The sequence below is a fragment of the Haemaphysalis longicornis genome, unplaced genomic scaffold (genome assembly GCF_048455015.1).
Source record: "Haemaphysalis longicornis isolate Haplotype H1 unplaced genomic scaffold, Haemaphysalis longicornis Haplotype H1 scaffold_10, whole genome shotgun sequence".
NCBI classification, from domain to species: domain Eukaryota; kingdom Metazoa; phylum Arthropoda; class Arachnida; order Ixodida; family Ixodidae; genus Haemaphysalis; species Haemaphysalis longicornis.
The window spans coordinates 154058794-154073635 of record NW_027526204.1 but is presented as its reverse complement, the minus strand read 5'-3'; the positions used below and the strand labels follow the sequence as shown (position 1 = coordinate 154073635).

Genomic DNA, 14842 nt, shown 5'->3' with positions numbered 1-14842 from the left:
TAGCACTCCAAGCCACCAAGAAAGGTCAGGGGAGTACGAAGGGCTGCGCGGGTAGTCACGTCGACGAGTTGGAGTGTCGACCGGGTTAAGGAGCACACAGTGCGCATCGCTGAACGCGTCCAGAACCAGAACTCCTAGTGCGCATGAGTAGGGGTACCCCCAAGTCGGATGCGGCGCGTTGAAATCTCCACCTACGAGCACTGCGCACCCCAGGTGCGCGCGAAGGAGATTTTCAATCCAACCAAGACGCAACACGGGAGAACGTCCGCTGTGCGGGCGCACGTAACATGACACCAGTATGATGTCAGATTGAGGGAGGCGCACTAACACGGCCACTAGTTCCTGCCATTCGTTCTAATTTCAGCTGAGCCTGGAGCCCATAGAGTGGTCACCATCAAGGCGGCCGATGGGGCGGTCCCCTATTCTCGGGGCCCGTATGCTTCCAGCACCTCCAGGCCCCGGGCCACGAGGGCTATGTGGGTCGACATGGTAGGGCTGGACCGCAAGATCTTCCATCGCTCTTTGGGTGTAGGGTTGGGTGAGGTGAGGGAGGTGGGTGACGATGGGGATGGAATCTGTGGGATGGGGGTCTTGAGGGACGTGCACTCTGCAATTACGTGCCGCAGAGTGCCTCTTTCTTGTTTGCAGAATGGGCATTTGTGAAGCATTGTTGGATGTACTAATGACCCTGCCTGTATTCTTCGTTAGTATTGTTTGTTCTTTTCGTGTTAGTGAATGGTGAGGCTCTGGTAGACTCCTCGTGTGGAACATTCTGCGAATACTTTTTCCTGTTTATCTATTTGGGAAAGCACCTAATTCGTCCTTTCGGTTTACGTGCCTCTTCCAGCCTCCGACCAGCCCTATTGCTCCTGTTCACCAATGCGCACCCATGAACTAAAACTGCGTGGTGTTAGTATAGTTCGCCCATGACGTTCGGGGAGTCCTGGCTAAACGGAAGACCCCAAGTGGTCCACACCTTTTAACATACGTGCCTTCGGGGAATCGTTTGAGCGATGAAAGCGCCAATCATCCATTTCTGGGTTTGTGTCTTCGTGTGACCACTCTGGAGTGTGTAGGACGGAAGTCTAGCTGGCAGTAAGATACGGCATTTGTATTATTGCATGCACTGCTAAGAAAACGTGACAGATGTGCACAACGCATAAAGAGCGGAGCTAGACTAGCCCTGTAGTCGCACCGTGACTGTCGCACTTTACAAATCTACGCAGCTCCCAGGCCTCTTTAACTTGGTGGCGTCACCGAATCGAATATCTCTTTGTCGCTCCAACCGCTCATTTTCCGTACGACCATCGCTGCGGCTCCCGACCTGTATCGTTACCTCGCGCCATCCTTTCGATCATGCCCCGTCACGAACTCTTTTAGCCTACGCTTGGTGTAACCAGGTCAAACTCCGAGCGAGGGGTGTGGCCCCCGGAGCCACGTGTTTTGCCTCGATGGACTGCAGGCTCGGAACGTTAATGCGTTCGGTCGGATCAAAACACAAAGCATGCGCAACGCGAGGAACCGGGTGTCGACAATATCTCATTTACGACAACGCGGAATATCGTTGAGAGCAGACTGCCCGGTAACTGTTTCGCCGTAGTCGAAACGCCCCGTGTTTACAATTCCTGATCGGGCGGTCGATGATCCTATACTGCTCCAGTTTAGCAGCTGGCGATTCCCTTGCGCACGACATTTTCCCAATTCGGTCGGCCATGCTTGATCAAGCGCATCTGAAACAGTAGACTGCGGTGCGCTTTCTCGACTGTACTGACACGTTTTGGAAGGATTGCGCTGGGAAGTGCTCACTAAAACGGACATACCCCCCCCCCCCCTCAAGAAAAAAGAAAGGTATACTTTGTCGTGAATACGGCGCCGTCTTAACGACAAAAAAATGTTTTATGTATCCGTTTTAGTAGGCAGTACCCAACGCAACCCTTTGAAAATATGTTACACCCACTAGCCCGACTTCAAGTAGTACTGACCCCTTTATTTCCTTTATTTGTTCCGTGTTTCTCCTAAGAAAAACAACAAAAAAAGTGCGGAACAAAACCCACTCCAGCCAAGCTATGGCAGGTTAACAGCCAATAAATAATAAATAAAATGGGGCGAAAGCCCAAAAGTACTTTTTCAGAAAAAACTAATTTGTAGGTGAAAAAAAAAATGACACCAAGCTCAAAAGCAAACTCCTCACACCTATGCCCACATCGCGGGCACCAGGGGAAGTAGCAATGACAAAGCTCGACCAAAAAGTCTGTCATGCTTCCCGTCTAGTAATTTGTACAAGTTACATCTGCGAGATCCTAATCTGCATCATCTATGTATTCGCCAGACGCATTAAAGCTTGCTCGAACGAACTATTTGAAAGGTGAGGCTAGGTTCGCTTTCGCTAAGTGCGAATTTTCCTTTTAATTTTTTGGACAGACTGTTTACCATTTGAATGTCATTCCATTTCTGGGTTATGCCCGAACTTGTACTAAACATCCCCCTTTCGGTCTTATTACATCATACTCTTCAACGCGAGGCACAAATTCTGAAAGTTTTAGGCCATGTTTGTTTGTCTAAACAATAGAGAACGCGCCGCCATGCCGTGCACGCCAACGACCACATGATGACCGCCCCCATGCATCTTTTTGAAATCAGCCGCAGCTTTGTCCAAACAATTACAGTTTATTGGTGTGTATTGCACGTTTCAATTGGCACACTTCACAAGTCGATCAATACTGACTGGTAGGTGGTGTCAGTAAACGAAGGTCTGTCATTTCATCGCATAACAAATCCCGATAGCCCCCGCAACCAAGAATAATTAGCGAGAGATGTTTTCCATTGATATTAAAAAATTAGCTGCGATTACGATACTCCCAAATGCGATACTTGGGCGCAGTAGCAGTGCGCTGAGGCAGCACTCACTCGTGGGTTCTCTCGACGGCAGTGCTGATGAGCCTCTGCTTCGGCGGCACAAAGTGCGTCTCAGGAAGGGAACGCACACCATCGTCATGTGCACCTTTCGCCAAGCATCGCGCCGTCGAGCGTGTCGTGCGGGCGCAGCATATTGCCCCCTCCCCTTCTCCACCGCACACTCTCGGAGAGCGCCGGCTCGTGCCGCCTCGTCGAGCCACCCTCCGCTGTCAATTTCGCGACACTCTGCTCCTTTGCTTTCTTTCATCGTGGGCTTTTAAATGCAGAGCATTTCAGTAACTCACGATGTCACCCGCGTTGACGTCCGTAGTCCGCACCGCACCCCTCCCTACTATATTAAAAAAAATACTATCCGGTGCCCGGTTTCGATCCCTCGACCCTGCGGGCGGAACGCAATGTACGTGGTGCTCTACCCACTGCGCCACAAAGCCGACACAGAATGGGACGCTACGAACGCCCCTTATATCGCTGACTCATTCAAATTACTGCTGACGAGCGCTCTCTCGTCAGCAGTTGCCACAAGTGCAACAACATTAACGTAACGCAAACTACTTAACGTCGTGCGCCCCCGGAAATGCTCTGCATTTGATCGTGCCCCTCGCGAGGGGGATGTTTCACTGCGTCTTCTCTCGGTCGCGGGACCCGTGGCGCCATCTGGCGGAGGCGCGGCACAACCCGTAGCACTTTCTTTGACAAACATCGGCGGGACCGCTTCGCAACTGCTTGACCACTCGATCTTGCGTACGAGGAAAAATAAAATACCACAACTGCAGCCAAGCGCGTTTTTTGCGAAAAGCGAAGCTTTATTTACGAAACGGAAGATGAATTTCCTGGATAGTGTTTTTGCAGGTGGTTCTGTAGCATCACGTGCATACTGAATGAAACATTAAAAAGAATCTCGTTAATTAAAGCTTAGGTTAGTAACGCTGTTGAGTTGCACTTCATTGGAACGGCCTTTTTCAGGTATTCAGGTACGTGAAGCTGCGAAAAAAATGATAAAAAGAAATCTTTTTAGTTGAGGTCACGTTACGTTAGAACAGCTTTTTTGAACCGCGCTGCATTAAAACTTCAAAAGACAAGGGAAGATCGCACAACGACGAGATGAAGTGCGACCTATCAACTGTTTTTTTCTTTCACTCGTCGGTCTGGGCATTGTTGACTAGGTTACGCCGACAACGCTGCTCAGCCCAAAGACGGCCGCCAAAGGGCTCCGCCTTAAGATACGGCGCAGTTTGCACTAGTGCCTAAGGCAGGAGGAACACCAGAGCTGGCGACCCTCTCACTTCGTCGGAAACCCGAGTGTTGCACTTCACACGGACTTCCGAACCCGCCGCTGAAAGTTCTGCATGACTAGCAGTCCAGCATGGCTTTGTCCGCAGCCTTCCACATCTCTCCCAAAGTGGACCGCGTTAGCACGCGTTAGAACCCGCGACAACCGCCTTCGCGAACTCGGCGTCTGTAGCTCGAACTCGGCGTCGGTGCTCCCGCATTCAAGCGCGAACGCACGTGAACAGGCGAGTAGACGAGCACGCGGTATGTCACGCCACGAACGCTAGGCAGTGTCCTCGATAGTCGAGCTGGCCGAGGCTGGACGCTCACGTGGGCTCGGTATTTTTCCTTTGTACTTTTTCGCGAGCTCCTCACGTGGCCCCGCAAGCCAGCCACGCGCAAGCTTGGCCGATGTCAGGCGCTCCTCACGAGACGCACGCTCCCATGCACTCGTTCTCTTTTCTTGGTATTTTAAATGCAGAGCATTTGTATAACTCACGATGTCACCCGTGCGTCGGCGTCCGCAGCATCCAGCCCCCTACACTATAAAAAAAAAGAAATAACAGTTACCGGCCACTGGTTTCGATCCCTCGACCCTGCGGGCGGAAAGCAAGGTACATGGTGCTCTACCCACTGCGCCACAAAACGACACAGAATCAAAGGCTACGAACGCGCCTTATATCCTTGACTCATTCAAACTACATCAAGAAGCTGCTGATACAACGCATTCACTACCACGAACTCCCCAAACACTAAACGTTACCTCAATACAACCACCCCCTATAAAGCGGGTTGGCGCGGGCTCCACTCCAGTCAACTCCTGCGCTCTCTTCTCTTGGGTTCGTCGCCGGTCGCAGTTGATAAGCGATGCAAGCAAGACCTTCAACTAGTACCGCGACGCAATACAACATCAGCGTCGCGGAACCAGTACAAAACATCTTACCATCGTCTTCGTCGACGTCGGCAGAAGACAAGGCGGCGAGGCGGCGCGCTGCCGACGCCGAACGCAAGCGTCGTAAGCGTGCCGCCGACGCCGACCAATGCTCTGCATTTACTCGTGTCCCTCGCGCGGGGGCATGCGACGGAGGATTTTTTTTTTCTTCTGGTAATGCTATACGGCTGAGCTAAAAGCTTAAAGAGCTCTGCTTTTAAAAGTTCTATTTCTAAGGTTCGAAGAACTTGTTTATGTCATACTGAGCGTTGCACATTCAGTGTGAGGCTGTGTTCTAAGTTCTGGGTTTCGTTAACGTTCAAGGCAACTAGGAAACTTTTACACCGACGTACACTATACTGCCTTACGCCGGAGCTAAAGATAATAAATACGCGCGAAAACGCGGGTCCCCGTTCCCCTCTCACGTGCATAATCCGGTTCCGCGGGCTTCCTCTGCGTATCGCCTTTCGAGCTTGGGCGTTGCAAAGTTTTTCCAGCATAAAGCTTTCTATTTTTATGAAGAGTTTGCTTAGCTTCAGGTCACTGAACGGCGCTCCTCTGTGAGTGTTTTCTTGTCATAAATAACGATCGCAGAAAAGATAATGAAACTGCGGCGTCAAAGGCTGCAGACTGGCGAAGATAAATGAGTTTATCACACCGCGCCCCTGACTCCATAACTGCTGCGCCGCTTTTTCTTTCGGTTGGCAAAAAAAAAAAAAAAAAAAAAAAAAGTTTCTCTGTATTTTAGGTTTCGGCCTTGTAACCTGCCGCGTTGTTTCATTTATTTAGCCGAGAGCGCTTAGTTCTCCCACGCACATATTTATTTTGCTGTCCTTGCTCTACCCTACTGTTTTAATCATTTATAGCTTGTACAGTTGCGCTTAGTCTACGCCTCAAGACGCGTAATTCATCTCAAGGTGCTGCTATTTTTCTTTTTACGCTATTTCTTACGAAGCTAATTTTACATTTATTAATCCGAAAATTCGTTACTCTCACCTACGTGGGTCCAAAATTACGGGCAAGGACCCACGATCACTAAAGAATAATAAAAGGGAATAGATTTAGGGTGATATCCAGAAGATTTAGCCGCTTGTAAAACGGCAAGATGGTTGTACCCTCGAGGCAGCGGCCGCTCCCCCCCCCCCCCCCTTTCCCCCGAACAGCGTTTTAGCGCAAGGGAAGAATAAACAATACCAAAATGAAGGTTCGCAAGGGGGCGATATTGTGACTCCACGCTACCCGTTCAGATTTGACTGTACATATGTCGCTGCCACTCAACTCCCGTTGTCGTTAATCCTTCCTTTCTGGAGCTTATTCTTCAGCGACTGCCATGCGCTGGTAGGAGGCCAGGGATTGAGGCGGCCAGTCGCAGGTTGGCAAGGAGCACGCCAGGACGCATTCAGAGTGAAGGCATTGGCAAAAGATCTCGAAAAAGGGACTCCCCCAAAAATATCCCCCTCCCCCCTTTTACACACACAAAAATGACTTACGTTACCTCCCATAATCAAAATGAAAACGTCACAGGCAAGCAAGATAGCCATGAGGGTAAGGGAAAGGAGGAAGAATCGGCTATACAGCTGCAAACAAACGGTCGACAGTGCTCAGATGAGGTCGCATTATCGCTGAAGCATGTGACCTTGAGAAACACACGGGCCGAGTAAACAAAAAACAGAGATAGGACAAAAAATAAAATTGCCGCAGGTACATCTGAGCATCAGCGCTTTGCAGTTTCCGAACCATTACGTGGAGTACACGGCAAGGCACAAATGGGATGTGTGGGGACAATGGCGTTCGTTGACAACGTGGGTGACAGAATGCGGTTCCTGACATCCTGTCAACATAAGTGCTCACAGTACAACGGGAAACTGTAACGTGCCCCCTTTTTGCTGGCGTTCCATCCCTCTTCTAAGCACCCATAATATTCATATCTTCCAACCCAATGCACGTGGTGCAACCATGAACACTCCACCACTTAGGACGAAATGTAGAAACTTTTCACTGTCATACGGTTCTTATAGCTTCTCGCCAGCAACGTTGGTATATTGCCTTCGATAAGCCAGTTTTTGTTTCATCCATCCCGCTCACACCGCCCCTTTTGCTTTAGGTACAGCGTAGCGCACTTTCCTACGACTGCCAGTTCTAATTCAGCTGGCAATGCATCAAGAGTGCTTCCGGAAACTCTTGGAGCAGATGGTGACGGTGCAAGCTTTAGCTGTCAGCTTTACTTCTGAGTGGTGAAGTACAAGTACTTCAAGCAGTGGCGCCATAGGGCAGGATGTGCGAAAACCTGCCTCGGTCACTGCGTTGCTGTTACTCACGCATGCTATTTGTGAGGCAGCGAACGCCTAACTCATCCTTACGGCGCTACCTACTTCGTGAACACGCCTTTCCTGAGGGACGCACTTCCTGTCGTTTTCCATCGGAGGATAGCTTGACCAATTCAGCCCCAAGCTCTAACATATTTCTGGAAAATTTCGCATTTAGGTACAGTATGGTTGGCCAACGAAGCTGCTTGCGTTGTTATGATTTGGATAAGTGAGGATGGACATTACAATAAGTTGCCCGCTTGAAATTTTATGATCGGGACGAGCTTCAGGGCTTTGACGGGCGTCGTTTCAGGGCAGTATTCTTTGACCATGCTGCATTAGTAACGTACGGCTACGACGCCTCTTTTGCCGGGCCCACTGCTTTCTGCACGGTGCGTCGGTGTTCACGTTCTTGGGGCCTTCTGCGCACAGCACGTAACCTAGCAATAGCACAACCCGGGCAAAACAGTTTTAATGTTCGAGCACGGTCCACTGGTTCTCCACTATACCACACTGCATCAACGTAAGGTTTAGGGGCATCAGTGGGAGCAAACGTAACGTCACAACTTAAAGTGACACCATTCCGAAACATGGCATACCTCGTAAACGCAGTTTCTTCCAATTTTGACGTCATGTAGCAATGCAGTGTTCTTACGGTGGCCTCCTTATCTGCGTGGGTGGCGACTGGCACGTGTGGATCAACTTCTCAGGTCACGTGATGAGCAGACATGGCAGATATGGACGCTGCATCATCTTCCGTAACCAAGATGGCGATGATGCTACGGACATTACATGAGCGTGCTACATCATCGTATGTATCAGAGAACATTGTCCGTCTAACAATGAAGTTCGCTTTTGCTATAAAGTTGGCTTTGCCGCGAAGCGTTTAGCTTCCTCACATGGATGAAAAAGTTCTCTTAACAGTGTTACCGTGTAATCTCTCCCTATCTGGCTGCGTCAGCTTCAGAGGAAGGGAAAAAAAAAAACGAGTGAAAGCTCAAGAGAAGCTCATCAGCTGGCAAATACGCGAAGGGGGGGGGGGGGGGGGGGCATAGCAAGCGCTCGAGCAGCATGCCAAAAAATGCGCACTGCAGGGACCCTGTCTAATGGGCAGTTCACAAGAAGAAAGCGCAACCCCGGAAATACCCCCAAGTACGTAGAAACAATTGCACATTCAATTCACCAGATAGCGGTAAGTCGGCACGGTGAGATAAAGAATGGAGTGCGCAATGTAAACTTTAACCTCGGGATTCTTGCCACACGAGGCTACTTCCGTTTCCTAAATAGCAGTATGCCTTCTGTTTTCAACCAGAGAGCATTCCAAGCCTATCACCCCTCTTGCAAAAGCGGAAAATTTAAACAGCGGTGCAACAAGGAGCGTGGACTTCGTTCGTGTAGTTTCTAAGATAGCCTCCCCCGAGAAACGAAGCCGCCGTTTCCGGCGGCCCGACAACGTTGGCCGAGCAGTTTCGTTCTTTTCTTTCAGGTACGACTACCGCAAATGCATGCGAGAACCTCGGGCCTACAGATTTGTTTGGAAGCTAAAGCACAATGCGAGCCCTGAAACCCAACGAGTGCGCGGTGCAGACGCTCGAATGGAGGGGAGCGGGATTCCATGACATGGCTGCAGGGCGCGAGTGCATGTTATCGCTATGGCCACAGCCGCTGTTTTAAAAGATGGGGCCGGCTTTAATGCTTTAGTTTCTCTCCAGACAGATTCGCATGGATGCGAAGGAGCCTCTAAAGTGGTAGTGAAACGTGTTAAAAAGCCGGAACGGTATTTGTGCGGGCACGTTGCTTTTCTTTTTTTTTTTGGGGGGGGGGGGGAGAGGGGGGACGATGGTTTACCCCTAGGAAGTAAAAAAAATACATTATTCTGTTAGGTGCCCGCACAGGAGCACAGTCTACAAGACTTCTTACCCCCACGTACTTCAGTGTATGTCGCCTAAGAATTGGGGCAGTGAGGGACGTAGGCCCTAGATATTGCTGCCGACCCCACGTTGTGTTGACCTTTTTGCTGTTTACAGCTACAAGCAGATATGATGCGTTCTGAGCTGTGAAATATGACGTGTGGTTTCGTGCCGCTACTCTGAACTGGTCCGGTAAAAATACCAACCTCGCAAATATGCAGGCGCCATATATTTAGTACGAACAGAATAATGCATGATGGTTTTCCGCACTATTAGTGTCAGAAGAATTGCCTAAAATTTGCGCTTTTGTACGCCCTTGCCTTTCTTCGGTGCGGAGTCCTTGACATGGCGCCAGTTGAGCTCCTGCGTGGTGGCCGCTTGCTCAACGCCCTTGTTGGCCAGTTATACATTCGGTGAACCATAGCTGTCTCGTGCCGGACGACTCTGCCGGGTCAATGTCTCCAATGCTCTCCATTTGTCGACGGGGCTCATAGCCTCGAGCTGATGCGTCGACGAGGCCGGCGGGCGAGGCGTGGTACCGCTATAATTGGAGAGGCTTAGCTCACCCGTCGATGTGGCACAGTCTTCTTGCGGCAATAAATCACATTACGATGGCCTGAAAGGTTAACAGTTAATGTCCAGTGACTCCTTGCACCTTGCGGGTTCACCTAGAAGCACTCATTACTGCTTGACAAACGAAGTTCGTTCATTTAAAGCACAAAAACACCGAGTGGATGAAAAACGCGTCTGCATCGCTCGGCTCCCTAACGACTTTTTCGCCACCCAAGGAAAAACCGGTCGCACACTGGGCGGTCTTCTTCGCACCTGTGGGGCATGGGTTCTCGGCGCCCAGACGCATGTCGATGTTCGGCTGTACACCGCTTGCCGAAAGAATGACGTATGACCTGAGACCTTACGTCGGCTGGTCTACTCCTGAACACCGGTTGCCAAATATTATGCGACCGTTCGCTTGCCGTAATTCGGCCGAAGACTGCTAACCGAATGAAAAACGTACATTCTGGGGCCTTGCGTCGGCCGGTATCCTTTATAACGCCGGTTGTCCGAAGAAAACGAATTTTCTAGCGCCGGACGCGTGGTTCGCCGTAAAAAAACGAATGCATGGCAGCCGCACTCCGGCAGGTATCCTTCCGAACAGTAACGGCCACAAGAATACAAGTATTCAGTGGCCGGATGCTTGCCGTGCTTCGGCTGAACACCGCTTCCCGAAGGAAAAAACGGATGCCCCAAAGCCGTATTCCGGCTGTTCTTGTTCTGAATATCGGCCACCGAAAGGAATGTGAATATCGGGCTGTCGGGTATCTGCCGTTGTGTGTCTGAAAACGGGCGGCCGGAGAAATACCGAAGTGCTGGCGGCCGAATATTGGCTGTTCAACTTACGATCAGCGGCTGCCAGAACCTAGATGCTGGCCGGACATACCGGAAAGCGGCCACAGACGGGCTGGTCTTAGACACACTTTCTGTGCTGCCTGGAATGTCCATGCTCACCCTTCAGAGCAATGCGCCGACCCATCGCAGTTTGAAGTAACGCTTCACAGCTGTTTGTAAAACACTAGCCGTATACATCACAATAGGTTAATATAACGTGTTCTAGACGACCGGTTTCTAGAGACATCTAACCCCGGCTGCGATATAGGGCAGTGCTTCTCAACCACCAGTGTGCCGGGAACCCCCTTTAGTCCTGCAAAAGGGACGGAGGACCGCGCGAGTGTTCATAATGTCAAACAATTTGCACATGGGCTGAAGACGCCCAAACATATTCAGTACCCGTCTTCTGAGACTGACTTCTATGCCGATGCATGTCACATTATGAAATGATCCGCTCTTGCTGCTGCCTTTTGTGCATCTGGCTTTTTTGCATTGCTGGCGTGCTGTGCAAAACGTCGCCGTTAAGAAATCAGCTACGCGCAGGAAACCTTAACGTACCTGTCATGCAATGAATCGTAGAAGAAGTGACAACTGGGCTAGTTGGTAATGCATATGGGTCATCTTGAAGGTAGCGCACTTAAAGACAAACCACAGCGCTGTAGTTTCTCGTTTCTTTCGCTAGCGTTCGTGTTTAAGTACGCTACCTTCAAGACGTCCCATATGCAATGAATCCACTTTTGCATTGGCGACAAAATTGGGCAAAAACCAGAAATGAATCTGAGGGAGAGGGAGAGTTCGGGAAAAGGCTTCGCGGACTCGTGTAACACCATCCCTGAATTCCATGAAATGCAGACCCCCTGGGGTCTACGGACCCCCGTGTAAAACCTCCATTGATATAGTGAATACGAAAGCGTCAATGTGCACCTGTCCAATGGATGTACCGGTATGGTGGGCGCCGTTGTAGTGCCCTGGATTTGGGGGAGCTCCTGCACCGCTGAGTTTGGCAGCGGCGTCCGTGCAAAGCTCGGCTCTGAGCGCTCTTAATTAAAGCTCGGGCCGCCTCGTGGTCGTCGGCATCCATGCGGAATTCAGCGCAGGAGGAGCGAAGGACACGCGAACAAGACACGACGACACGGCGCTACTAAAGTCCACTTCGTGTGTGCTTCCTTCCTTTTGCACTTAGTTTCGAATGGATTGAACAACTCTCCGAGAAAACCAGTCCTCATAATCCGTTTGTGTGCGCGTTCTTTTTTGGTTCTCTTTGTTACCATGACAGAGAATTGGCCGCCAATCGCCCTTGATATAGTGTGACCTCTCATAACGACCTCGCTCATTTTCTCTTTGAGTCTTTTTCTTCATCTATTCGCACTATAACGAAAGCCTTAGCCAATCGCCGTCGTTACGCTTTTATGTAGGGTCAATGCAAAGTAACCGTAGGGCTGAGCCTTACGACGTACCAGCACCGTTAAACTCGTTGTTCGTACCGCTGCGGGTACCGGTCGACGACGGTAGCGCTGAAAGCTTAATATCAGGCCTACCGTCAGGCTGGCACATTCCCGCGTTCCCATCTTCAAGCAAAGAGAACATTTTAAAGCAAAGAGCTTCGCTCCTCGCGTCAGAATTTTGAGAGTTGAAGCACAGGCGAGGGTCCAAAAGTTGAGGCTTCAACTGGACCTTCAGGTGTTACGTATAATAAAGATACACTGAGTGCAGCTCAAATGAAATGACATCGTTACACTTTACGGGGACGTATCGCAGTAGTGTACACTAACAGTGTACAAATAATGAATTCGAAACTCACGTTATAATATTAATTGGTGCTTGTGTAATTAGCGTGACAGATGACTCACGCAGGCCTCAGTGCACATCTCTAACCCACTTTTCGAAGTCTGAGGCCACAACGCATCCGCAACCTTCAGTCAGTTCGAGTGATCCACCCGTAGTGGAAGCGCGTGCACGCTCGTATCGCCTTCCGGGGCCCCTGCATTAGATCTCATGTAGACCCCATTTTACGGATATTCTTTTTAACACAATAATTATTTTACATTCATTTTTTATGCACCGTTGGCCAGTTTGTCTACCATCTCTGGATTACAACTCCGAAAACACTAGATTTGCGGCCTACCGCGTCATTAGCGCTGTCGCATTGCGATTGGTTAGAAGTCTGGCGAGCACACACGGGCGTCACACGAACAGGGTCACGTGAAAGCACGTGATCCAGGCTCAAGGAAACATCCAGATTACCCGGGATTTAAAAGCGCTCTGGCATCCCCATCATGATTCGGGAAACGGCATAGAAGAGGAGCGCGAACTGTGAAGCACACAGCCGTGCTTCAGCCTTTTTTGCCCTGAACAAAGCCTATACACCGTTTTCTGCAGAGCGCCGCCATCTTAAAGCAATGGCGCTACCTAGCCCCTGACCTTTGTTCGGACCTCCATATCTCAAACGGTCGGCTCAAGAACCTTTCGCTGAGCATGCGTACTCGTCTGTCTTGATTCGGATAAGTATGATGCGCATGCGCGCCAAGTTATTCGCAGCTACTGCAAGCTCAACAATGGGAACGCGTTCCTCCTTTCCGGCCTGTGCAATAAATTCCGGCCGGGGCCGAGGCTATGCGGAAAAATAGTCATACGTCAGCTGAATGAACGCCGCGTTTTGTAAGTGTAAGCTTTGGTACGTGTGCCCGATGAGGGGGCCATAATAACTGTTTCTAGTCGGCATTGCCACTTGCATGGCTTCATTGGGAATAATCGTTTTTCTTCCCTTCTTCTTTCTGTGTGCTGTGCAGGGCACTGGAGGTGCGGGCGCCTGATTGGCTGAGCGGCCAGGCTCTCCCAACGAGACCAGCCGCTGTGGAGCGTCATCGGTTCATCTGGCACGGCTTCAGCCAGCTGCGCCCGCTCCCACTGTGCGAAAGTCAGCGTAAGCAACGGATGTCTTCTAAGAAGACAAAGGCCTCAGCAGCGCCGTCAGCGACCCAGCTCACGCTGGGAAGAATACGCAGCTGTGCTTTCCTCGTTCATACTTTTATTTTTTTGTAATGACACAGACTTTCTGGGAACCAAGGGGTGCACCATTGTGCGAACTGAGGACTGCTTGTGGTTCAAACGAATGCAGGGGCCACGCTATGATCTTTCGGGGAGGCGGAGGGGTGGTTTGGGCCGCGAACTGTCGGATTCCACCGCGTCCGTCCTACTCTGGCACACAAGGTTGCGTCTCATCTCTGCGTCGCTTTTGTACCTCGGTTTTGTCATGTGCAGAATGAAGCGAGGACAGCCTAGCTCGAACTTTTTGCTGAACGGGATATCTTTCCCGCATCCCCCAAACGCACGAAGTGCCGTTAGCGAAGCGTGGGAGGACGTGCATGCTGCGCATGCGTACAAACTCATGCACGGTTTTTTCTGTTTTACGTATTCAGCCACCGTACGTTGCCAATCCTGTAGCAGAAAAATAATTTCGGTTGCGCAACAAATGCGACGTGTTCTGATATCTGCTGTGCAATCGACTTGTAGCAATGTCATGCACGACCAAACACGGGGGCAGAAATTGTGTTGTGTTTTAAATATTTGCGATTTCAAAAATGCAATACTCCGGCTTTGGAGTTTTCGTCCGAAGCGACTTGATCGGTTGGTTTTCTTGCTTCATCAGCGAAACAGCGAAACAGGTCTGACTTCGGTGGGAATCAGCTTGAATACAACGAACACAAAAGAAAAAGGGAGTAACACGACACACTGCAGCAGTGTGTCGTGTTACTCTTTTTTTCTTTTGTGTTCGTTGTATTCAAGCTGATTCCCACCGAAGATGTACCAACTAGCACAGACCAGAGCCAGGTCTGACTTATTGCACACCATTACTGAGCGAAAGCTGCTAACTTTTTACTACTAAAATGTTAAATTAGCACTGAAAAAAATGAAGCATTAAGAAACTCCAAGTCCTCGGTGGCGCGAGCGAGACCTGGAGACCAAATAAACTCGAACTGCAGAGCGGAAGAGGAAAGGACGATTTTGGCGCTGCCGCCAGGTGGCGCCGCTATTGCGTTCCCACCCGCTGCCCTAAGCGGCACTTTTCTTCGAGTTCTAAGGGCTCATGTTTTTTGTCAGAAACAAAGTGGTAATACTGCCAA

General features: G+C 50.3%; 1 protein-coding gene across 1 annotated transcript in view; it reads left to right on the top strand.

The window, feature by feature from the left end:
- LOC144159690 (uncharacterized) overlaps nt 1-14371 on the top strand; it is a 226819-nt gene extending 212448 nt beyond the window's left edge. Inside the window, exon 2 of the mRNA XM_077691336.1 lies at nt 13508-14371. The gene's annotated coding sequence lies outside the window, so the exon portion shown is untranslated. The remainder of the gene's footprint in view (nt 1-13507) is intronic.
- Nucleotides 14372-14842: the final 471 nt, after the last annotated feature.